The following is a 25,877-nucleotide window of genomic DNA, read 5'->3' as shown; positions in this document are numbered from 1 at the left end:
GGCCGGGTATTAATTGGAGTATAGAGAGGTTAATGAAAGGGAAAATGAAGGGACAAAGGATAGTATTCACGAATTTTGGAGGAAGTGAAAAACCTGTTATTTAAAAGAGTGCCAGGTCATAGTTACTGGGAAGACAAAAGGCTTCGAGGTTTAAGGAAAGAAACAGTTATCAAAACTGCCCGCCCTTGAGTTGCTAACGGTCACACGGTAATCATGTGACGCAGCAAGTTGCTGAGTGTTGTGTGGTCTAGATAGTGGTGGGGGGCACACAAGCAGCCAGCTGCCGGGAGCAAAAACCAAATTAATGCCTATAGAAGAGGGACAGTGAAACCAATTTTGCGGCGTAGGGTAAGTGGGTCAAGGGATGAAGTTAGCCCGGAAGAGTTGATAAGTCAGACAGCTTTTGACTGTCAAGTAAGGATGCAGAGCTAAACCACCTCAGATGTGAGAGCAGTACTCCATACAAGGACGCATCAGTTCTTTGTATAAGCGGAGCAGCTGTTTGGAAGAAGAGAGATTTCGACGTCTAAGTAGGACATCCAGTTCCTTGGAGGCAGACTTAGGTGTTTTCGTAATGTGGAGCTTCCAAGATAGAGTGGAAGTTACAGTAATAGCAAGTATATTCATAGAGTCGAGAGGTGGAATTACAGAACCGTCAAAGAAGGAAGTTATGTGGAATTTTCGACGTAGATGTGCAGAAATTTGGTCTTGTAGAGGCATTAAACCACCAATCTCGTCAACCCCGCTGAATTATCCTTCCATAGTCGGAGTTTATTTGAGGAAGTTGTGGCTACACGAGATGCAGATCGAGTGGTTGAACAAGTGGAGTTGAAGGATGTGGAAGAATGCGGTGTTGAGTTGTCAGCATATGATTATATTTAGTTATTTGTAGAGGCAAAGAATGTAGAAGACAGGACGGAACCATGACGGACACCGCTGTTGATGGAGAAAGAGGAATAGCTTGAGCCATCAACAACCACGGAAATAGATCGCCCGGAGAGGAAAATAGATTTGAGGGGGCAAAGTGAGGGAGGGAAGCGAGAAGATGGGAGCTTAGAGATCAGACCCCGATGCCACACCCTGTTGTAAGTTGTGGATATAACAAGGGAACCTACATAGGATTTCCACAGTTTTTCAGGGATGATGACTAGACATTAGAAAGATGGAAAAGAATACCAACAGTGGATCTTGCCTGAGGATATGGGAGTTCTGGAGAGATTCAAAGACTTCAGAAATGGTAATTTTGGCATAAACACAAGTCTCATGAGTCTCCAAGGATAGCAGAGTATAGTTTCAGCGGACGTGAGCCTCAAGGCAATAAACTTGAATGCATGAAGATAATGGCACGGGTTTAGGTGGCCACGTTGTACACAGTAAGAATGTATCACAGGGGGAGAGAGAGGCTGTATTTCGAGGAGCAGTGATACCTAAGGTTATGGATGAAACGGTGAGGATACGGCAGGCTTGTGGCACCAGCCACCAGGACCAGGGGTGTCACACCAGACCAGGATGTGGTAACGCATGACACCAGTCGTCAGAGGTGACACCATCAGCTGCAGGTGTTGGTGTGTCTCCCTCGCGCCTGTGTTGTGCTGGTCCCACAAATAGAGTGGTTAACCCTGATTGAATTATGATTAATAAAAGTGTGTCACCAGTTATGGAATATTATTTTTATCAATTTATATTTTTTTTCAAGCCTGCTAAAGATAGCATGAATTCAATTTTTTGAGACACTTATTGTGGTGACACAATAAAGCCTTGTTATCAGGCCATTGTCCTTTTAATCACAAGTGCGAAAAATGCATGATTTCGTTGTATCATCTGATAATTTACTCTCCTGACACCATGATTGTTGTTATTGTCATGCACAGACATTAAGCTGAGATTCGTGTCGTAAAGTATGGCAAACCCCTGCCATCATGGTGGTCTGAGAAGTGCCCTTGGTGTGTGTGTGTGTGTGTGTGTGTGTCCTTCACCATATTTTCATCAGTTTCGTTGTATCACATGACGTCTGCTGTATGGTGTAAGGAGACAGTTTGTTTGTCCTAGTTTCAACGTCATCGTTCACTTGCGATTTTTCTGTCATCATTATATTATGTTTATGGTGTTACATGACATTTGATGCGTCGCGTTAACCAGAATATTGTGCTTTTTACTTTTTTTTAATCTATTATTATACTAATTTATGTAGTAGTTATTATGTATATGGTTTGTATAAGAGGGTCTGGCTGGAGCGCGGAACCCCATCTTACGCCAAATTGATACTGGGAACCTGTCACCCACCATTTTATGTTCTACCCACCCATCCTCTCTCTCTCTCTCTCTCTCTCTCTCTCTCTCTCTCTCTCTCTCTCTCTCTCTCTCTCTCTCTCTCTCTCTCCCCCCCCTCCACATTGCTCCCCTCCTCTCTCTCCCCCCCCCCCCCCCACCTCCTCTACAGTAGGCCAGGAATGGCAGCGTCTGGAGTAGCGAGGCGCTACGGAAGTTCCCTCTTGTGTCAGTCAGTGTTCAGGTACTCTGGTGGTCAGTCCTCGTCACCTTCCCTCCCCATCACTGCTGGAGTGTTATGCTGTCTTCATGAGTGTGTCAGGATGGCACACGATCACAGGACATGTTAGTGTGTACCACTGCACAGTCTGGTCTTCTGTATGCTTATTAATGTTCATCAATTATCTATGACATAACTGTATCCGTACTGTTGATAAATGAGCGTACATACGAATGATCCCATAAAGTTGTCTGTGTACTATAACAAAGATCTGTTTTTCTATTGACCTCAGATTAATGTACTTATTTTCGTTGCTGCCCAGTAAGTGTTAGGATGTGTGTTGTGCCTGCTGGTTATGTGTAGCGCATGTATATTGTCAACACACTTCTGTAGGACATGTCCCTGGAGACTTGAGCCTCAGCTTGCTCAACACGACGGCACAGCCCTCGGGTATGCTGACCCGTTCCCTTTCAAGGGGTGAGGTCATAGGCCACGCAGTCATACCCAAGGGTCACACCTATGCGCTGGATGGTCGTCTCGTCGTGTTCAACGATCGTTCAGTCGTGCTTAAGGCGCTGAGCATGGAAAATGGGAAACTCTCTATCTATCACTGTATCCCTTAACTTTAATTCTATTCCCATTTCCATGGGCTGGAACTGATGTAAAGAATCGACGTCTCGTTCACTCACACCCATCCTTGACCCTTGCTTCTCACCTGCACTGAAGTTAGAAAAGAATCAAAAGCTGTACTAAATGTTTGTCTCTGCAGTTTGTACTGATTCGTTGCGTAAGACTAAGTTCTCATTTATATCTCCACCTTTACATATGTCATCTCACCTAGTTGTGTTAGATGCTTGAAACCGTAATCTAGTCTCCCCATCCTCATATATATATATATATATATATATATATATATATATATATATATATATATATATATATATATATATATATATACATATATATACACGCACACACACACACACACACATATATACATATAGTCCAGAAACCCTCTTATAGGGCTTCCAGGCTGCCTTTCACAAGGGAGCTGGAAAATGATGGACTCCTTTGGTGCGACAGGGTCTTCGGAGACACAAAACTCCTTTTCGTCCATTGACGCTTATGCAGCCTCGCTGAAGGTTTCACCCAGAGTTGGGTAATACACGTTATATATATTCGTATGTTTATATGTATATACTTGATCACCGTTTCCTGCGTTCGTGGGGTAGCTCATGCCCCGCATTCAGATGATATTGTTGGGACTACTGTACCTTCAAACATAACCGTTTTTGCCCTCACAGATAGCGTTTTCTCTTTCCATACATTCTTCAGTTCTCTCAGAACCTTTACCCCCTTACCCATTCTCTGACTCCCTTCCGCTTCCACGGTTCCATTCGCTGCCATGTCCACTCCCAGGTGTCTAAAACACTCCACTTCCTCCAATTTTTCTCCATTCAGACTCGCACCCAAACTAACCTGTCCCTCAACCCTGCTAAACCTAATAACGTTGTCTCTAGTCAGACTTATTCTCAGCCACAATACAGTGAGGTTCCTGTACTACCGTAATACTAGTGGCAACTGGCTGTGTAGGTACAGTGGGAAAAGACGACAGCTTCTTGACCAGTGGTACAGGCTAAAGTATCGTCAATGGACTGAAGAGAGCATAGCTGTGTTTTAACTTTAAGAGGTACCTCTCGCTCCAAAAGAAGCCATCACTTCCTTGCTTCTGCTTGGAGTGCAGCTGAGGTTATTGTATAATAATGATAATAATAATCATAATAATGATAATGATAATAATTATTATTATTAGTAGTAGTAGTAGTATTAGTATGAGTATTAGTATTATTATTGTTGTTGTTGTTGTTATTATTGTTATTACTATTATTATTATTATTATTATTATTATTATTATTATTATTATTATTATTATAGTAATGCTGATAATGATAGCATCCATAATGGTATTGTCACAATACTATGAATATTAGAAATAATCGTAATAATAACTTTATCATTAACTGATGCCTTTTAAGAAGTATGATATCAAAATGGATGATTATATTATCATGTCATGCTGCAATATGTGTGTACTGTGACATGTTGACTGTTGCCAGTTAGTTCAGTGGTTATGGATGGCACCAGAGGACCACAGTTCCCTCCCAAGCCATGGGAATTTTCCAGAGCAAGTCCGTGTGGATTCCTACGTGAACAGTTTACATATGAGCCGCCGGACATGAACTAGATGCATAGTATGGCAAAAACAAAAGTTTGAATCGAGGCTGTAACAGAACCCTGCTGCTCTGTCCTGTATAATTTTCCTATACATGGAGTTCTGACAGTGTTATTCAGGCCTCACAGTGTCCCATCCAGACCAGGATCCCGGCCGAAGAATGTGTCACGTACTTGCCGGTCATCCAGGCCAGTGTGAAGCATAGTCATATTGTGGGTTGATGGTGAGGTATACAAGAGATAGGAATGGATTGTTTAATGTATAGCATACTAGTTAATGATATGCAATATAGTATGTCTTATATAGCATACTAGTTAATAGTATGCTATATAGTATCATGTTTTTATATAGCATACTAGTTGATAGTATGCTATATACTATCATGTTTTTATATAACATACTAGCTAACAGTAGGCTATATAGTATCATATTTATATATAGCACACTAGTTGATAGTAGGCTATATAGTATCACGCACTTGTCGAAGGCTTACACGTTGGAAATTAGTCTTTTTTTTTTTTTTTTCTAAGACATTTCTTGTCTCAGAGGTGGAGGCATTTTTCGAGGTGTAATGACTGACTGACTCGTTAAATATTTGCAGATTATAATGTCTTAAGCACTACCTCCATATTGTAAGAGGTAGTGTTCCATTTTACCTCCTGCAAGTGGTTGATATCAGTGTGTGTTGCAGTACCTGTTGTGTTGCTGTTATGGTTGATGTATGAAGTTCAGCAGAGTATGTGGTGACAGTTTTATCCTCATTTACCAGTGTGTCAGGAATACCAGCTAAACTGACATGCTATGAAGAGATACCTTAGCAGATGATATTGTAATGGCGTTTCAAAGTATAAATTCATAGCTTCTCATTCTGACATTTCCTACACAAGAGCTGGCTGGGTCCATTTTCTCTCCTGAGTGATTGTAAAAGAATTTGAAATTTACATAAAAGGTTTCATACTACATATACTGATTCTGTATTGGTATTAACGTAAGTTTAGGATGAGATGATATAGTACATTCTTATCTGTCATCATTGAGAGAATTTCCCAACGTGTTTCGTCACACATACATTCCTTCAGTTATTTTGTTGTTGATGTTTTCAGTTGACCCAACCAGTGTGGAGCCAGCCTTTGTCAGTCGGTCAGGACAAAAGGCACAGTTTGGTATGGTGAAAGATCGAGGCCAGAGACAAGGGAAGTCTACCCCTCTCTCACCTTTATTTCAACTCAGGAAGGATTTAGTCCACACGCACACCCATTCTTAACTCTTTGGTCAGTGTTAAGAAGGAACGAAGGTGATAATAGATAATCAGTCTACGTATTCTTATCACGGAAAGTAAAATATTTTCCCTTCGTCTTTATAATGTTCAAATGAACCTTTCGACCACCTGAGCTCTCTCTCTCTCATTAACAGTTCTGAACTAGTGGATTTCATGCTTTTGAAAGAGAATTTAAGTGGGTTCATTAATGAATTCCGGTTCTTTATCAGTCTGTGCAGTTTGTTTTAGGAATTTGTTCCTACAGTGTTTTCTCAAAGGTTTTCGTGATTTCATCTTTCCGTTTATTGGGTAATACTCATGCATGTTCGCTAAATGGGTAAAAGATGAATTTATTAATTAAATGTATTTTGATTATAGTTCTTGAAAAGGTCAGCTGCACTGCAGATGTCACAGAACGTCCACACTGGTAGTGGAACTCCCTTCGTCTCAAGTTCTTGTTTGATGAAATATACATAAGACATACACATTCTGTTGGGATGGCAGATCTCCACTTCCTTCTATTCCTCAAATGGTCACGTGAAGCAGACTCCATGGCACATGTGCAATAGACTTGTTCTTCCCTGCCCATGGTGGAACAGACGTGTTCCTCCTTGCCCATAGTACTCGGTGTCACATACTTGTTCTTCCCTGCCCATAGTTCTTGTGGTTAATTAAGATTGTCTTGCCTCCCACATAGTGTCTTAACGTTATATTGCCATGCCATTCATCAGTAATTCTAATATACCATCCACTTTATTGCTGTCTGTGTTTTCCTTAAAATACCTCAGTAAATAATGTTGGTTTCGGTACTTTACTGATGCTTATGGAAACCCATCTTTTACTCTTTGTTGTAGGATCATGGAAGGACAGATTTCATTCTTAATCAAAGGAACTTTCTGGAAGATATTCTGAAGATTTCCCTTTTTGGCAGCCCCATGTGCATCGCAGGCATTGGTAGTCTCTTTATACGTCGCTGTAAAAACGTACAGAAATCTTTCTCTTTGGAGATAAGCTTCGTCTTTACCTTCCTCTGCAGATTTTCCAGTTACCTCCTAACATACGTTGCTTATTTTCAGACTCGCAGGCATCAGTGTCTCCAGTGTATCTAACATTTTCGAGATGCGCCAATATATATCCTCACGTCTGTAGGAGGGTATGGGGGAATGACTTCACAGACACATAAACTTTGTCAAAGTTGACTTGATGATTCTTGTCGGGCGACCCCGTCTAGGTCCTGTGGACTCCTGAGAATTGAACTTGTGTTATTGAGAAGTGTAGATAAGGAGCGTTCTGAATAGTCATATGCATTAAGAATGAAAGGTGTGCACGTGATAGAGTGAATGGGAGCAACGTGCTATACAGGGGTCAGCATCCTGTTGCTGGACTAAACCAGGACATAGGAACCAACTGGAGTAAGCCAGGGAAAGGTCTGTGGCGCCTGGTTGTAGATAAGGAGCTGAGGTTTTGATGCATTACATACGACAGCTAGAGAATGGATGTGAGGGAGTGAAGCTTTTTCTTCGTCTGTTCCTGGCGGTTCCTCGTTGACGCGGGAAACGATGAACAAGAAAAGAATTATATATATATATATATATATATATATATATATATATATATATATATATATATATATATATATATATTTTTTTTTTTTTTTTTTCTTTCTTTTATACTATTCGCCATTTCCCGCGTCAGCGAGGTAGCGTTAAGAACAGAGGACAGGGCCTTTGAGGGAATATCCTCACCTGGCCCCCTTCTCTGTTCCTTCTTTTGGAAAATTAAAAAAAAAGAGAGGGGAGGATTTCCAGCCCCCCGCTCCCTCCCGTTTTAGTCGCCTTCTACGACACGCAGGGAATACGTGGGAAGTATATATATATATATATATATATATATATATATATATATATATATATATATATATATATATATAACCTATGATCTCGTTTAAAAAGGCTCCTGCAGCTTCAAGGCTGCATTACATTCAGCCTAGAACAGACGAAAAACTGCCTTATGTAACTTCCATGCACTGTCATTCTGTCCTTTGTAATGCCCCTCAGTCCACAGCCAATTGAGAACAGGGCGCCCCCTGTATACCTCAAGTGTAGTTCGTTCTATCCCATGCACATGTGAAAACCTCTTGCAAGTTCAGGCCTCTGTCACACAGTGCATCTTTAACACTATCATTCTACCTCCTCCTCGGCTTCCCGTTCTTGTTCCCTGAACTTCCCACTTGTATACCATCTTACTCAGCCTCTCCTCACTCATCCTCTTCATATGTCAAAACCATTTGAGCTCACCCTCTCCAGCTCTCACACGCTACCACACCTTTCTCTTACCCAATCTTTTTCTGATTCGATCAGCTGCCCTTACACCACATACTGTTCTCAGGTATTTCATTTCCAACACATACACGCACTCCAGTACCGTACCTTCTTACTCTCCCTCCCATCTAAGGCCCATTCCTCGCAACCATATAACACGGTCAGGACTGGTATACCATCAAACTTATCCATCTTTGACCTCGCGGACAGTTGACCTCACGGACAGTAACCTCTCTTTCCAAACTCTCGTTCAAAGCGCCCAGGACCTTATCTCTCTGACCTACCCTTTGCTTCATCTTTACCTCTCTGGTTTCATTCCCTGCCATTACTGTTCTCAGTTATGTAGAAGACCACACTTCCTCCATGTTCTCTCCGTTCCAACTCGCACTCCAACCAACCTGTTTCTTTCCGCTGCTAAACTTTAATAGCCTTACTTTTATTTCCATTACCTGTCAACTTTCTTGTAACTACTGCTCTCACACGTGTCAACGCTGCTGCTGTAAATACCTCCCATTCCTTACCCACGCCCTTAGTTTAGTTCCCTCTCATCTTTTGCCATTCTTAACCCAGTCCCTCATGGTATATCCTCACACACGTGTATTTATTTATATTTATGTTATTCAATATTGAAGTTATCAAACCCACAAAGAAAAAACCTGGTTAATAATTTATTACCAGTTATGGGAAGAACAACGATATTTATAAGCTATTACCAGTTATTCAGTCTCATAATAGTCTTATGATGGAATGCATTGGTCGTGAGAGGTGGCCCACCGAGGCCAGCCAGCCAGGATTAAGTATGTAAAGCTGTAGCCTCAGCCAGTACCCTCCTGCTAGCCTTTATGTATATTACGTGGCTTGTCTAGCCTGGATGGAGGAGCGTTTACATGATGTATAGTTAGAGGGATCCGCACACACACTGTTGCTTCCCAGTCTATATAGATGCTTGGGTGTGAGGTTGATGGTTAAGGTGTATGTGTGAATAGGAGCTGTAGTGTGACTGGTTAAGATGGACGAGTGCGTGCATACTTAGGGGTGTGCGAGGGCCTTTTAGTGTGACCGTCAGAGTGAGTGTGAGTTAAAGTGTATGAGAATGTATTTGTTGAGTTAGGTTTACAGTGTGTGTGTGTGTGTGTGTGTGTGTTAGGTGGGACTTGGTAAGAGTGAGTTCGTGGTTGTTTTTGTGCGATTTGTAAGGTGTGTGTTTGTGTGTGTGTGTGTGTGTGTGTGTGAGTAGGTTTGAGTGTGAGTTTTAACTTGATGTTGTGATCAGGTATATTTGATTGTATGTTTAACGTTAGGGCGTGTTTGAGGTAGTCTAGGGTATGAATGTTAGCGTGAGAGTGTGTTAAGGTAAGCTTGAGTGTGTATTAGCATGGTGTATGTTCAGGTAGCCTCAGTGTCACCGTTATCTTAGGCGTGTGTTCAGGTAGGCTCGATTGCAATTGTAAATATGAGTTTGTGTTAAGATGGGTATGAGGTTGAGTATCTGGTGTGAGTATGGACTGCAAAGTAGGTGTTGGGTAAAGTTTTGGGTGTGTGGCGTGAGTAAGTGTAGATGTGGCAGTAATGTTGATAATAATGTGAACGGGGGTGTCAAATTTAGGGTGGATATTATTGTTGGTTTTGTGAGGACTTTGTGGATCCCTTCATCATCCAGCCGAGAGGCATGACTCCTCTCTCTCTCTCTCTCTCTCTCTCTCTCTCTCTCTCTCTCTCTCTCTCTCTCTCTCTCTCTCTCTCTCTCTCTCAGCTTATTATGAGGTGTGCCGCTCCTCCGTCCTCATTGGAAGCTCAACAATGTATCCGCGGGTGATCCATCATTCGTTGCAGAGCTTTGAGCTGTTATGAGAACAGACCACTGATATAACGAGAGAGGTAAAGGAATTGAGGTACAGGTCATCTCCGACGACCTCACCTTTCTCAGGTTACAAACACCAGGTTAACTAATGTTCTGGGAAACATATCATTCTTTCACTTATAAGATTGTCTGATTATATAAACCAACATTTTGATTCATATTTGATATCTCTGTTGTCTTTGTTTAGAGGTGATGCAACAGTATTTCTATCAGTTATTAGGTTATTGTAAGTGACAACATTAGCATTGCTCCAGTCAATTTGATTATCAAAATCTCAAAGTTGAACAAATTTTGCATTAGTTTCTTGACCACACGTAACACAATTTTATGTTTAACCTTAACTCTATAAGTATCTTACCAGTCTGACATATGTAAAAATGATCACAATCTTTACAGGGTATGTTGTACACACATTCTCAATCCCTATACTCAGTCTTGGCTGTGCATTTATACTAAAGCGTTTTGACTTTTTGCATTTTTCTTGTATTTGGTTTTAACCCTTTCTTAGGTACACTCGTGACTTATATAATTTTTGCTCATAGTAACTAGCCTTGGCCCGGGTAAATGTGCATGCAAGCAACAGTCTTATGTGAAAGGAGAGTAGCACCAACAAATGGTCGCAGCTTGCACTGATTTGTAAGAAGGGCTAATGTAAGGCACGGAACACCACACCATACGGGAAATTCCGTTCCGCTGATTTTGTGTAAACATATTAAACAGCCATGACGTTATCACACACTCCTGCCGCAGACCCACCTTCACCTAAAACCACTCACCCTCCTTTCTTCTTACTCGCACCCACGCCTTAATCTTTGGGTGAAAACAGTTGCAGTATTAGATCAGTGTATGTAATAGTTTGGATAAGCAACTGACGTAGTAGTTGCACACTAGGGTTACAGCTGGCATTTGAAGTGACCCCTCATGAACAGTTACGATTGGTTTGTGTACAAGGCATACAGAGTGTGGTTGTGTATTCAAGCACAGCAATTCTGAGGCAGGTGGTCAACGATTGTGCCTCGGGAATAAGGTCTAGCGATGATGGAGCAGACGGGTGATTTCTCTCAAGAGAATGTGGTCCTACGTCATTGTCAACTCCTACCTCGAAATGAGTTGAGAAAAAGATGAAGAGGAATTTCTTTTTCCCTTTTAAGAAAACTTGAACAAATTTTCTTTTTTTCTTTTTACGAAAACTTGAAGAGAACGTAAAGCGTTTTGAGTTTTTCTTCTCTAAATCCTGTAGGCGGGATTGGGGATGGAGCGGATTTTTACAGGTTCTGGTTCTGAAATCATGGATAAGTATTAAGAAAATGTTTTTCGTGTTGGGAAGTCTCTCGAAGAACTCTAAATCAAACTTGTTTAGCGCTTACAACTTTCTCTCTGAATTTATTTAGAAATTTAGAGCATCTGTTGTTTAATGCCGGGAACTTGTTGAACTTTAAACAGTGTGTCTGTCTCGAGTTCATAGATGGCAAACGTATTAAATGAGTAAGAAAAAGGATTGTGGTCATTTACAGTGACAGCTTGTTTTTGCTGAAGTATACACAAAGAAGTTGAAAAAGATTTTGCCATCGAGATCACTCCGGGAATTTTCTTGGAAGGAAAAACCTTTTTTTTTTTTTTTTTTGACGTTTTGAATCAATCGTCAAGAATTCTATCCCGTAGAACCAGAGGAACAGAAGCGCAGGATCTTCCCGGTCATCGACAAACTCGTGTGTGATCGAGGACGTTTGTCGCAACTCTGTGGACGTCTCCAGTAGTCTCTCGCTGATGGGGTCTTTTGTACACGTACCAGAATAGATGGGAAAGTTATGTGGAAGTTAGTGCAGGAGGGTGGTGGTAGAATGTTAGCTGGGGAACTCATCTGGAGGAGGGTGTATGGGCACGGTGGTGGTGATCTTCCCTTACTGATGTGTGTGTATGTGTATGGGAGGGGAGAGTATATGCCGCGCTGGCCTCATCATCAGTGTGGGTTTGGGTTGCCCTGCCTGCTGGCTCAGTGTGACTATAAGGGTCGCACTGGGGTTGAGTGAATATCAATGGGATGAGTTGGTGAGGTTTGAGGAAGGGTTGAGTGAATGTTAGTGGGGTGAGTTAGTAAGGTTTGTGGTGGGGTTGACTCTGCGTTACCTTACCTTACATTATTACCTTTACGTTACCTTACCTTACGTTATTACCTTAACGTTACCTTACCTCACGTTATTACCTTAACGTTACCTTACCTCACGTTATTACCTTAATGTTACCTTACCTTACATTATTACCTTAACGTTACCTTACCTTACGTTATTACCTTAACATTACCTTACCTTACGTTATTACCTTAACGTTACCTTACCTTACGTTATTACCTTAACGTTATCTTACTTTACATTATTACCTTAACGTTACCATAACGTTACCTTACCTTACGTTATTACCTTAACGTTACCGTACCTTACGTTATTTCCTTAACGTTACCTTACCTTACGTTATTACCTTAACGTTATCTTACCTTACATTATTACCTTAACGATACCTTACCTTACGTTATTACCTTAACTTTACCGTACCTTACATTCTTACCTTAACATTACCTTACCTTACGTTATTACCTTAACGTTACCATACCTTACGTTATTACCTTAACGTTATCTTACTTTACATTATTACCTTAACGTTACCATAACGTTACCTTACCTTAACGTTACCTTACCTTACGTTATTACCTTAACGTTACCGTACCTTACGTTATTACCTTAACGTTACCTTACCTTACGTTATTACCTTAACGTTATCTTACCTTACATTATTACCTTAACGTTACCTTACCTTACGTTATTACCTTAACGTTACCCTACCTTACTTTTCCTTATCTTATTCTTGTACTTGTCCATCCGAGCGTTCCAAGCAGTTGCTTGTTGCCCCCAGCTGATCCTCTCTGGCTTTAGCTTCAGGCTCATCAGCTCACGGTTGCACTGGCTAACTATGCATGCGGTGGTCATCAGTCATTATTCACATACAACACCAAGGTTTAACGTATAAAATGTGGAATCCGTTGTGTGTTAATGGAATGATGAAAGTTTGTGCCTGGCCGCCTCATTTAATTGTAATGCTGCTAGTGTAGTAGATGAAAAAGAAATAAAACACCAAGTTCATGATAATTGGATTAGCTATAGTCATGATCACATAGAATGTTCCAGCCTTATGTAGGGAAATGATAACTTGGGAGTTTGAAGTACTTTATACCACAGCACCACCTCCCAGTGTGTCTCCCCACCATCACCACTTTTACCACCACCACTTCACAGTGGGCGTCCACCTCCATCTCCTCCACCCCAATCACCACCACCACCCATTGTACCTTACCACCACCCTCCCAGTGTACGTCACCACCTGCTACCACCTCTGGCCAGCTTCCTACTATTTCTTGCCACTTGAGTCACAGGTCAGGCGCTTGCCTCGCTCGCGTTAATTACTATTCTCAACAGCCAGCAGTTTTGTGTATCCGAGGGGCGGCAGTGTATGGCTGGCTGACTGACAATTGATCAGTATTCTGCCGTGATAATGTTACCAGCTGTGTGGAGACACGACACCATGATTCATATGCAGGCCCACAGAACTTCCCCCGCAGCAGACATGGCTCATGTATGGTACTTCTTTTTGTTCACCTCTGAGTGATTTTCCTTAAGATGATACGAAGTCCCCAGTACAGGCGTCTGTTGGAGGTTTGAACCTATGTAGAATAGGGGAAAACAGTCACCATTGTCAGTGCCAGAGGACTTTAGTGTTGAGAATGCTGCTCTGAAGGAGGGAATAGGGAAAATACGGGCGAAACGAGACCGAGGGTTGGGAAGGGTATGGGATGGGCCGTAGTTGAAATGCACGGGAAGGAAGATGTGACAGATATCTAGAAAAGGTAAATGAGACGAGATACGTTGATTTACTGTATTACGGAGAAACCCAGGATAACGTTACAAATTGACATACACTAATGAAAGTCTAAATGTCTGTACAAATAACACAATTCTAAGCCAGAGTAAGACAACAACAGGGGAGAAATTTGTGTTTGTATTTCGCATGAACTACGGCCTGGTTGGTCGGATGTGGTGAACCTCATGTTGGTCTCCGCACGTTTCAGTACTGTTGGAAATGTGAGATGAAAGGTGTGTGTGTGTGTGTGTGTGTGTGTGTGTCACCTGCGACGGTAGAGACCTGCCTCAACGAAATCCGCAGAAGGTAAAGTGTATGGCGGCACCTTGCTCCGTCACTCCTCCAGGAGACGGGCATTGTCAGTTGCCACGCACTCCGTCCAGGGCCAGGACACCTGGAACTCCATCTTCATAGAGACATGGGAATGACCACTTGGCAATGTTCTAAAGACCTTGTGGAGAACAAGCGTGGGCCCCAGACGTCATCCTGGGCTGTCTTAACAAGGCGGATATTGCCCTCCTCCACAATAGGGGGCAGGAAAGTAATCTCCTCGGAGAAAAAAAAATAGTGTAGACCAGTTGCAATGATGCAACACGTCGTTAAGATAATGGACAACACTTAAGACAACACAGTTTCTAAGCAGAATGGTGCTGTCTTACGTTTCCTGTACACTGGGAAAAGATATAACCGAGGCAGGATAATGATGCAGTGTAATTTCATTTTTAAAGGTATTTGATCAAGGGTCGTACTTGCAGGGATGGAAAGACTCGGTGGTGAGGTGGCAACATGTATATCTGCAAGTTCCTAACCAGCAGGACACAGTAGGATGTGCCGTTGTAGACGACGCCAGCAGCTCCTCCTGTGGAGAGTTCTGGCGTGGGCGACGCTGCGCGCACCGCTACTCTTCGTGTCCGGTATAGACATAAGCAAAAATTATGGCTCACAAGTTTCAGACCGAACGAAAATTAGTTTGAAACTCTCGTCCATCATGAACCACGAAAACAGACAAGCAGGTTTAAAACAAGTTGTGTGGTAGCAAGTGGCAATAACGATGTGAAAACTTGTACGGATGATAAAGGCAAAGGAATGCAAGACTCCGTGACTGATATCACACGACCAAACCTATTAGAGAGCACAAGATGAAAACTATAGTTTCCTCTACAAAGGAGGATGTTAGCCTGCATCATGTGAACCTTCAAAACGAGAGACGCAACACTCGGGCCGATATTTGCCTACACCCCCGCATCCAGACTACAATGGTGTTGTGCCATAGCATCGCCTTTTTACAGCTGACGAAATTGTCAAGAGAATTCTTTAAGAATATTCACAGTTTAAGATGACTTTGTCAGAAACGAAAACCACTTGGAACGGTTAAACCAATGAGAGCAGGTAAGGATCACGTACTCTTTACCCGTTGCTGGTCTCTAGTGTACGTGAAATGATTCCGGGTTCAAGCGACAGATGGAAACACATCATGATTATGACACCACCTGAGTAAGGGTGATGTTATAACCACAGTTAGAGAAGCAAATGTCGGTATGTGTATGTGTGTGTGCCACAGACTGCAAAACGCCCCTCAGATATCTGCACTGTTTATACTCGAGCCTAGGGGAAAAGTGAAGAACTCGCTGATGAATATGGACAGAGTGTACACAGTCTACTGAACTATGGTGTATGGTCGGCGGCCACAAACGTTCTGACTTCCCAAAGGAACAACAGTGGTAGGAGCCAAGACGAACGACTGGGACAGACGTGATGATGTGTTGCACCCGCTCGTGGCCACACGTTACTACACCTGACTCTGGCCCAACTTTGCTCACCCATGGCCTGAGTTGTGCTCCCACCTCCCTCGACCTTACATCGTGGCTTGACTCCGACGCTGCCCCGGTTGTAGCGACCATGCCTGATGGATCTGTGTAAACGAATGTGGCCTTTTTTGTCTGTTTTCCTGGCGCTACCTCGATGAAGTAAGGGGTGGCGATGCTGTTTTCTGTGGGACGGGGTAGCGCCAGAATGGATGAAGGCAAGCAATTTTGAATATGTACATGGGTATATATGAATACTCGAGCCTAGGGGAAAAGTGAAGAACTCGCTGATGAATATGGACAGAGTGTACACAGTCTACACAGTCTATCCATATATATATATATATATATGGATAGAGTTGTGCGCAGGAGGATGGATGTGCTGGAAATGAGATGTTTGAGGACAATGTGTGGTGTGAGGTGTTTTGATCGAGTAAGTAACGTAAGGGTAAGAGAGATGTGTGGAAATAAAAAGAGCGTGGTTGAGAGAGCAGAAGAGGGTGTTTTGAAATGGTTTGGTCACATGGAGAGAATGAGTGAGGAAAGATTGACCAAGAGGATATATGTGTCGGAGGTGGAGGGAACGAGAAGTGGGAGACCAAATTGAAGGTGGAAAGATGGAGTGAAAAAGATTTTGTGTGATCGGGGCCTGAACATGCAGGAGGGTGAAAGGAGGGCAAGGAATAGAGTGAATTGGATCGATATGGTATACCGGGGTTGACGTGCTGTCAGTGGATTGAATCAGGGCATGTGAAGCGTCTGGAGTAAACCATGGGAAGTTGTATGGGGCCTGGATGTGGAAAGGGAGCTGTGGTTTCGGGCATTATTGCGTGGCAGCAAGAGACTGAGTGTGAACGAATGGGGCCTTTGTTGTCTTTTCCTAGTGCTACCTCGCACACATGAGGGGGGAGGGGGATGGTATTCCATGTGTGGCGAGGTGGCGATGGGAGTGAATGGGGGCAGACAGTGTGAATTGTGTGCATGGGTATATATGTATGTGTCTGTGTATGTATATATATGTGTACATTGAGATGTATAGGTATGTATATTTGCGTGTGTGGATGTGTGTGTGTGTATACATTGTGTATGGGGGTGGGTTGGGCCATTTCTTTCGTCTGTTTCCTTGCGCTACCTCGCAAACGCGGGAGACAGCGACAAAGCAAAATAAATAAATATAAATGAATATATATATATATATATATATATATATATATATATATATATACATATATATATATATATATATATGTGTGTGTGTGTGTGTGTGTGTGTGTGTCTGTCTGTCTGTGTCTGTGTCTTTTCCATGTGTGGCGGGGTGGCGTCGAGAATGGATGAAGGCAGCATGTATGAATGTGTATATATGTATATCTGTGTATGTATATGTATATATACGTTGAAATGTATAGGTATGTATATGTGCGTGTGTGGGCGTTTAGGTATATACATGTGTATGCGAGTGGGTTGGGCTATTCTTTCGTCTGTTTCCTTGCGCCTCCTCGCTAACACGGAAGACAGCGACAAAGTATAATAGTAATAATAATAATAATAATATATATATATATATATATATATATATATATATATATATATATATATATATATATATATATATATATATATATGCACAATCACCACTGGAAAGTGAAAATATAAGCGGTGAGTACTTTCGTTTAATACATCCTCAGACAGATGTATTAGACGAAAGTACTCACCGTACCCTGACGAATGAACGCTTCCTCCAGCAGCCACCCACCAAGGCCTTCCCTCGCCTCCCAACATAACTCTTTATTCGCCTTGCTTATCTGCATTACACACTTCCTAATGAGTGGTAGTGTATTGACTGCGCCCTTTGTCTCTCCTCCCTGTACCACCAGATCTTCCGTTCCCTTTCTTTAACATATGAGTCGCATGATTCATAGTTACAGGTTGGTATAGATGAAGTATTTCTTTGGTACACTTACGTAATCATATACAATAGACGTATATCAGTATTTGTCCACACTTATCTCTCCTGCCTGACGCCCTTGCAGACACCAAACCTCTCCTCATTTACATACACATTAGTTGTTACACTAAGAGTTTTTCTCGTTTCCCGGTAATGGAATAGGACATTTTGGTCTCAGACACAAGCGTAGTGGTGGAACGCGTTAGTAATCATCTAAGATAAACATAATTTGTCATTTGGTTTAGTGTTATCCTTGTGTACACACAACTTTACGTTCTTCATTACTACATGTACACAGAACACCACCAGGTACACCGCCTCCTGACGTGTAGTACCTCTTACATCCTCCACCAGTACTGATGTACATCCAGCACCACCCTCCACCAGTACTGATGTACACCTAGCACCACCCTCCACCAGTACTGGTGTACACCTAGCACCACCTTCCACCAGTACTGATGTACACCCAGCACCACCATCCAGCACTGGTGTACACCTAGCACCACCCTCCACCAGTACTGAAGTACACCCAGCACCACCCTCCACCAGTACTGGTGTACATCTAGCACCACCCTCCACCAGTACTGGTGTACATCTAGCACCACCCTCCACCAGTACTGATGTACACCGAGCACCACCCTCTCTCAGTAGTGATTTACATCCAGCACCACCCTCCACCACCACTGGTGTACACCTGGCACCACCCTCCACCAGTGCTGGTGTACACCTAGCACCACCCTCCATCAGTACTGGTATACACCCAGCACCACCCTCCACCTGTACTGATGTATACCCAGCACCGCCCTCCACCAGTACTGATGTACACCCAGCACCACCCTCCACCAGTACTAATGTACACCCAGCACCACCTTCCACGAGTGCTGATGTACATCCAATACCACCCTCCACCAGTACTGATGTACATCCAGTACCACCCTCCACCAGTACAGATTTACACCCAACACCACCCTCCACCAGTACTGATGTACATCTAGCACCATCCTCTACCAGTACTGATGTACACCCAGCACCACCCTCCATCCTTACTGATGTACACCCACCACCACCCTCCATCAGTATTGATGCACACCCAGCACCACACTTCATCGATGCTGGTGTACAACCAGCACCACCCTCCATCATTAATGATGTACACCCAGCACAACCCTCCACCATTACTGATGTACACCCAGCACAACCCTCCACCATTACTGATGTACACCCAGCATCACACTGAATCATTGCTGGTGTACACCCAGCACCACACTAGACCAGTACTGGTGTACACCGAGCACCATCCTACACCATTACTAATGTACACCCAGCAGCTCCCTCCACCAGTACTAATGTACACCTAGCAGCACCCTCCACCAGTACTAATGTACACCCAGCAGCTCCCTCCACCAGTATTGATGTACACCCAGCACCACCCTCCACCAGTACTGATGTACACCCAGCAGCCCCTCCACCAGTACTGATGTACACCCAGCACCACCCTCCACCAGTACTAATGTACACCCAGCAGCTCCCTCCGCCAGTACTAATGTGCTCCCAGCAGCACCCTCCACCAGTACTAATGTACACCCAGTAGCACCCTCCACCAGTACTGATGTACTCCCAGCAGCTACCTCCACCAGTACTGATGTACACCCAGCAGCTACCTCCATCAGTACTGATGTACACCCAGCAGCACCCTCCACCAGTACTGATGTACACCCAGCACCACCCTTCACCGGTACTGATGTACACCCAGCACCACCCTTCACCGGTACTGATGTACACCCAGCACCACCCTCCACCAGTACTGATGTACACCCAGCACCACCCTCCACCAGTACTGGTGTACATCCAGCACCACCCTCCACCAGTACTGATGTGCATCCAGCACCACCCTCCACCAGTACTGATGTACACCCAGCAACCTCCACCAGTACTGATGTACACCTAGCACCACCCTCCACCAGTACTGATGTACACACAGCAGCACCGTCCATCAGTAATTATGTACACCCAGCACCACCCTCCACCAGTACTGATGTGAATCCAGCACCGCCCTCCACCAGTACTGATGTACACCCAGCAACCTCCACCAGTACTGATCTACACCCAGCACCACCCTCCACCAGTACTGATGTACACCCAGCAGCACCCTCCACCAGTACCGATGTACACCCAGCACCACCCTCCACCAGTACTGAAGTACACCCACCAGCACCCTCTACCAGTACTGATGTACACCCAGCAGCACCCTCCACCAGTACTGATGTACACCCAGCAGCACCCTCCACCAGTACTGATGTACACCCAGCACCACCCTCCACCAACGCCGATGTACACCCAGCACCACCCTTCACCATTACTGATGTACACCGAGCAGCACCCTCCACCAGAACTGATGTACACCCAGTAGCACCTTCCACCAGTACTGATGTACACCCAGCAGCACACTCCACCAGTGCTGATGTACAACCAGTAGCACCCTCCACCAGTACTGATGTACACCCAGCACCACCCTCCACCAGTACTGATGTACACCCAGCACCACCCTCCACCAGTACTGATGTACACCCAGCACCACCCTCCACCGGTACTGATGTACACCCAACACCACCCTCCACCAGTACTGATGTACATCCAGCAGCACCCTCCACCAGTACTGATGTACATCCGGCACCACCCCCACCAGTACTGATGTACACCCAGCACCACCCTCCACCAGTACTGATGTGAATCCAGCACCACCCTCCACCAGTACTGATGTACACCCAGCAACCTCCACCAGTACTGATCTACACCCAGCACCACCCTCCACCAGTACTGATGTACACCCAGCAGCACCCTCCACCAGTACCGATGTACACCCAGCACCACCCTCCACCAGTACTGATGTACACCCAGCACCACCCTCCACCAGTACCGATGTACACTCAGCACCCTCCACCAGTACTGATGTACACCCAGCACCACCCTCCACCAGTACTGATGTACACCCAACTGCACCCTCCACCAGTACTGATGTACACCCAGCACCACCCTCCACCAGTACTGATGTACACCCAGCAGCACCCTCCACCAGTACTGATGTACACCCAGCAGCACCCTCCACCAGTACTGATGTACACCCAGCAGCACCCTCCACCAGTACTGATGTACACCCAGCACCACCCTCCACCAGTACTGATGTACACCCAGCACCACCCTCCACCAGTACTGATTTACATCCAGCAGCACCCTCCACCAGTACTGATGTACACCCAGCACCACCCTCCACCAGTACTGATTTACATCCAGCAGCACCCTCCACCAGTACTGATGTACACCCAGCACCACCCTCCACCAGTACTGATGTACACCCAGCACCACCCTCCACCAGTACTGATTTACATCCAGCAGCACCCCTCCACCAGTACTGATGTACATCCAGCAGCATCTCACTGTGGACCTGGATGGCTGGGTGGATGGTTGCAGGGTTATCCCGGAACTTGAGTATCGAGGCAGCAGTATCCCTGGCTATGGCTGGACGGACGCGGCCCAGGCTCTGCCCACACATTTGTCAGGCGGTCGGTGATAACACTGTTGTCCACACCCACCCACCCTCCCAGTCCTCTCTGCTTACACCCATCCCCTCCCATACAGTGGTTACACCTCCTCCCACCCACTCCATACAATGGTTACACCTTCCCCACCCCCTCCTTACAATGGCTACACCTCCTTCCCCCTCCCACCTTACTCACACTCCCCCCTTGTACACAGGGTACACTTCCCCGCCATGTACAGCCTTACCCTTGAATAAGGTATGCCTCAACTCAGGTCAAGCTACTTACACCCCTGCACATTTACGCATTTAAAACTCGACTGTCCCCCTACACTTGTCCGCAGGCTATGCCTTACCCAGACCTTATCTGTGGTACAGATCCCTGGCTCTGTCTTCCCACCCCTCCCATTTCTGTCATCTTGGAAGTTGCAATATTTTTCTCTGTTTCAAGAAGAGTTTTCTGCGTTGTATGATGAAAAAACAGAAATGACAGATATGCTGTATTAGTAGCGTAAGAAATTTGTGTACGAGGTAATAATCTTTCGGGTCATAGTGTTATTGACTTTTGCTCAGTTTTTAGGGAAATTGGAAGACCTGTCCTCGAGATGTGTGTATTGCTGTCAGCATGTCCCCTGTGTTGATAGCAGAGGGTTGGGACCCTCGTGTGTGCAGTGTGTGAGGTAGGAAATATGAGATATGAGGTACTTATTTGCCCGACTGCTTTATATGTGTGATATAGACAGTACTTGTGTCTGGTTTCTACTTCCATATATGTTTCATCTGGTGTTCTCTCTTCTTTTCTCCCTCTGTCTCTTCTCTTCCTTCTACTGTGTTTACTTGCTGCCTCTTCCTTCCTCTTATTCTGTTTGCAGTCATTCATATATATTCATTTTTTGTGCAGTGTCTCCCTCTATATCTATCTCCACCTCGTAATATCTTCTCCCTCCTCTCCTCCATTTATCTCTGTTTGCTCCCCTTATCCTCCCTCCCCCCTCCCCCATTTTCCGTTTCTTCCAGTTCACATCTCCCTTTTCCGGTGCTGCCCTTGGCTGGTGGCCGTTCCTCCCCTAATCACGACATACGGTCCGCTGTGTCCCCCCGCGGCCGCCCGTCAGATAATATGGAGGGCCCGTCCCGCTGGCCAAGCCTCCCTCCTCACCTCGTTCATCCCGCTGGCAAGGCCTCCCTCCTCACTCCCCACAACCCCGTCCATCCAGCTAGTAAGGTCTTCCTCCTCACCCCGCAGCGGCCCCGTCCATCCCGCTGGCCAGGCCTTCCTTCTCACCCCGCGCCACCCCTTCCATCCCGCTTGTCCCTCCCAACCACCTCCTGTAGACCTGGCCTGTTTCTCCACCCCATCCCTGCCAGCTTCGACCAGCTTTCCCTCCTGCTGGCCAGGACTCTTGCCTCACCCCGCCTCAACCCACCGCCATTATTGCTGGCCAGGCCTCCTTCTTCACCCCGCTTAGCCTCGCCCCGCCCCGCCTCCCTCATCCTGCCAGCCAGGTCTCCTTCTTCAGCCTCAGCCCGCCCCAGCCATCCGTCTCCTCCTCCGGGGGCCACCTCTTGAGCTGGTTACTAACGGCCTCATGCTCACCCCAGCCGCCCAGCCCCCCCGCTGAAACCCTTCAGGATCTCCCGTATTTTCATTTTGCGCATATTAAAAACTTTTACGTCGCTTTTCTCTTTTTTTCGTCACGTTTTATTAGAACTGTGTGTGTGTTTGTGTGTGTGTGTGTGTGTGTGTGTGTGTGTGTGTGTGTGTGTGTGTGTGTGTGTTTGTGTGAATAATGATTATGATAACAATGAAAACGAATTATAACATGATATTAGATTTAGGCTGCCATTCGGCTGAAAATATACATTAGAAACATACAGGTATTGCAGATATTGATCGTAAAATTGCTTAAGATGAAGGTGTGTATGTGTGTGTGTGTGTGTGTGTGTGTGATCTTCATTCACCACGATGATAGAAAGAACCTGATTCTGTTGTTGGTGCTAAGTAATGTTGATTGTATTGTAATACATCAAAAGTTATACAGCACCATGCATTAATTGAGTGTATCCTGAAGTACGGCGCAGTACAGTACGTGACTGTACACTTCCCATCCTACAACAGGTGGAAGTACTGTACTTAGGTAATGTTCCACCTGTATACTTCTAGGTAGACGGTAGACATAGAACATCACATTAGCACCACTGACGCCCCAGCCTGTGGCACAGCAGCACAGTTGGAGCTGGCTTGGCCTGGCTGGCTGTCAGGCTCTCTGGTTGTCTGGCTGTCTGGCTCTCTGGCTGTCTGGCTCTCTGGTTGGCTGGCTGTCTGGCTCTCTGGTTGGCTGGCTGGGCTCTCTGGTTGGCTGGCTGTCTGGCTGTCTGGCTCTCTGGTTGGCTGGCTGTCTGGCTCTCTGGTTGGCTGGCTGGGCTCTCTGGTTGGCTGGCTGTCTGGCTCTCTGGTTGGCTGGCTGGCAGGCTCTCTGGTTGGCTGGCTGTCTGGCTCTCTGGTTGGCTGGCTGGCTGGCTCTCTGGTTGGCTGGCTGGCTGGCTATGGTAGGAAGATTCTGGTGTGGTTCCCAGGAGAAATAGCTGGGAGTAGCCTAGGTCGGGCATGATAAATGTGGCTGCTCCTGACCCAGGGGCCAAAACTGTGCCTCTTACCCCGTAACTAAAAGGATTGACTCGCTACCTTGCAGAAAGTCTCACGCATTTTGTCCGATTTTCTCCCGCCAGAGAGTTCCTGGGATGGCTTTTGTCCCGCAAGAATTTTCTCCATGCAGATCTTGAGACAGGGTAATTTTATTTCCTGCATCTTGCAGCTGAATTATGATACAACGTAAATTCTTGAGAGAGAAACACAAAATAGGATGTATGCGCCATCCCGGAGGCATAAAGCTCTCGTGGTCCTCGGACGGTGGAAGACATCCTGGACTTGTTTCTGGAGAGACACAAGATACAAAGAGGAGATTGAAGGTGGTCTCTGTTTATGGCCTAGCCAACCCTGTCGTACGTCGGCCTCCATGATGATGATGATGAGGAGGAGGAGGAGGAGACCTCTGTGTGTCTCCCCCACCACTGGCCACCCGCCCTGCAGCACATCCCTCCCAGCTCCTCCTCCTCCCTGCAGCAGCCGTTCTGTCCTTGAGTTAGAGCGTACCTAACGACTCTTACTTCCCCCACCCCTGCCTGCACTGTGGGCACCACCCTCCTTCCTGCCTTTTTTATGTTACGTTACGGGCCATCCATCCCCCCTGCTGTGACCATGCTGCACCCCCAAGAGAGGTAACACACACAAGGATACAATTCCTGCCACGCGTCCCTGTCTCCAGCAAGCGTACGACCACACTTTCCTGTTATCACATGGACACATCCACGTCCTCACCCGCTACCACACTGGTGTGGCGGTCATATTCACATCCCACTAAACATTGGTGTTTACATATTATCTTCATTATGTCAGTATTGTACAAGGCAAGCCACAAGGTGTTTTTCCTGACTACCAGCAGGTCATTGTCAGTTAGGTTTGTTAATCTCTGATGACTTAAAGCCGAGTAGATAATGGATAGAAGCTGTAAAAAGAGGCGTACAGTACGTATGTATGGATTCACAGTGAGAGGGTTTAGCATACAAGTCTAAGGAAGTATCTCTGTACACTTCACTGATGCGTTCCCGCCTGCAATATTGTGTTCAGTTTTGGTCAGTCAGCATGAAACGTGAGCGACAGAGTGGCAAGAGGATAGCGGTAAGCGTTGAAGATGATTCCCGGACTGAGTAACACGTCGTGTGAGGTGACGATTTGACGACTTGAACTTAATTCAGAGAGCAGGAGGTTAAGAGGTGGTTTAGTACAGGTTTTCAGCCATGTCAAAGGCAGTGATAATCTCGATCTAAGTAGCTGCTTAAGAGTAGGTTCATGTGATTATACTCGCACTAATGGGTACAAGTTAGTGGGCAAGCGTCTTGCTCTGAATCAGGCGAAGTACTGGTTTTATTTTCACCAGGATTGTTTACATATGCAATGACGACGTACCAGTTCGAGTAGATGAAAGCAGCAATATAGACACGTTTAATAATGCAATCGATAGATCTTCTCAGAACCACGACAGACAATAATTGTCTCTTTAGTTACATTTAATGTTCATTGGTGTTGCTCGTTATGTCATCTGTAATAGTTCCTTCTCAAGCTCTGCTGTGAAATCTTAAGCTGATCACAAACACTCTCGAAAGAACCCAGTGGTCTGTTGCTGTACGAATTCCTCTGTATCTAAGGGCTGTGTGTGCACATTTTCATATATCCTGTGGCTTTTTATATATCACTTGATGTAACTTATGTAAGAACACACGACTTAACCCCGCAAGCCAGACCAGACCCTCTCTCCCTCTAGGAAGAAGTACCATTTCACCATTGTGCTTCATAAATGATAAGTCACCTCTCATGTAGCCATTACTAATCCGTCTTCGCTTCCCTCCCCAGAAAAATAATAATCACTCTCCCTCCAGTCTGTCTCGCTCGTAAAAAGAAAGA

At 45.1% G+C, this 25,877-nt stretch overlaps 1 protein-coding gene across 24 annotated transcripts in view; it reads left to right on the top strand.

Annotated features, from left to right (window-relative positions):
• by (focal adhesion protein tensin) overlaps positions 1–25,877 on the top strand; it is a 1,595,780-nt gene that overhangs the window by 943,863 nt on the left and 626,040 nt on the right. The window lies entirely within an intron of this gene.

This window comes from Panulirus ornatus, chromosome 6, assembly GCF_036320965.1.
Source record: "Panulirus ornatus isolate Po-2019 chromosome 6, ASM3632096v1, whole genome shotgun sequence".
Lineage (NCBI taxonomy): Eukaryota > Metazoa > Arthropoda > Malacostraca > Decapoda > Palinuridae > Panulirus > Panulirus ornatus.
The sequence above is the reverse complement of the archived record's forward strand: the minus strand, read 5'-3'. Positions and strand labels throughout refer to the sequence as shown.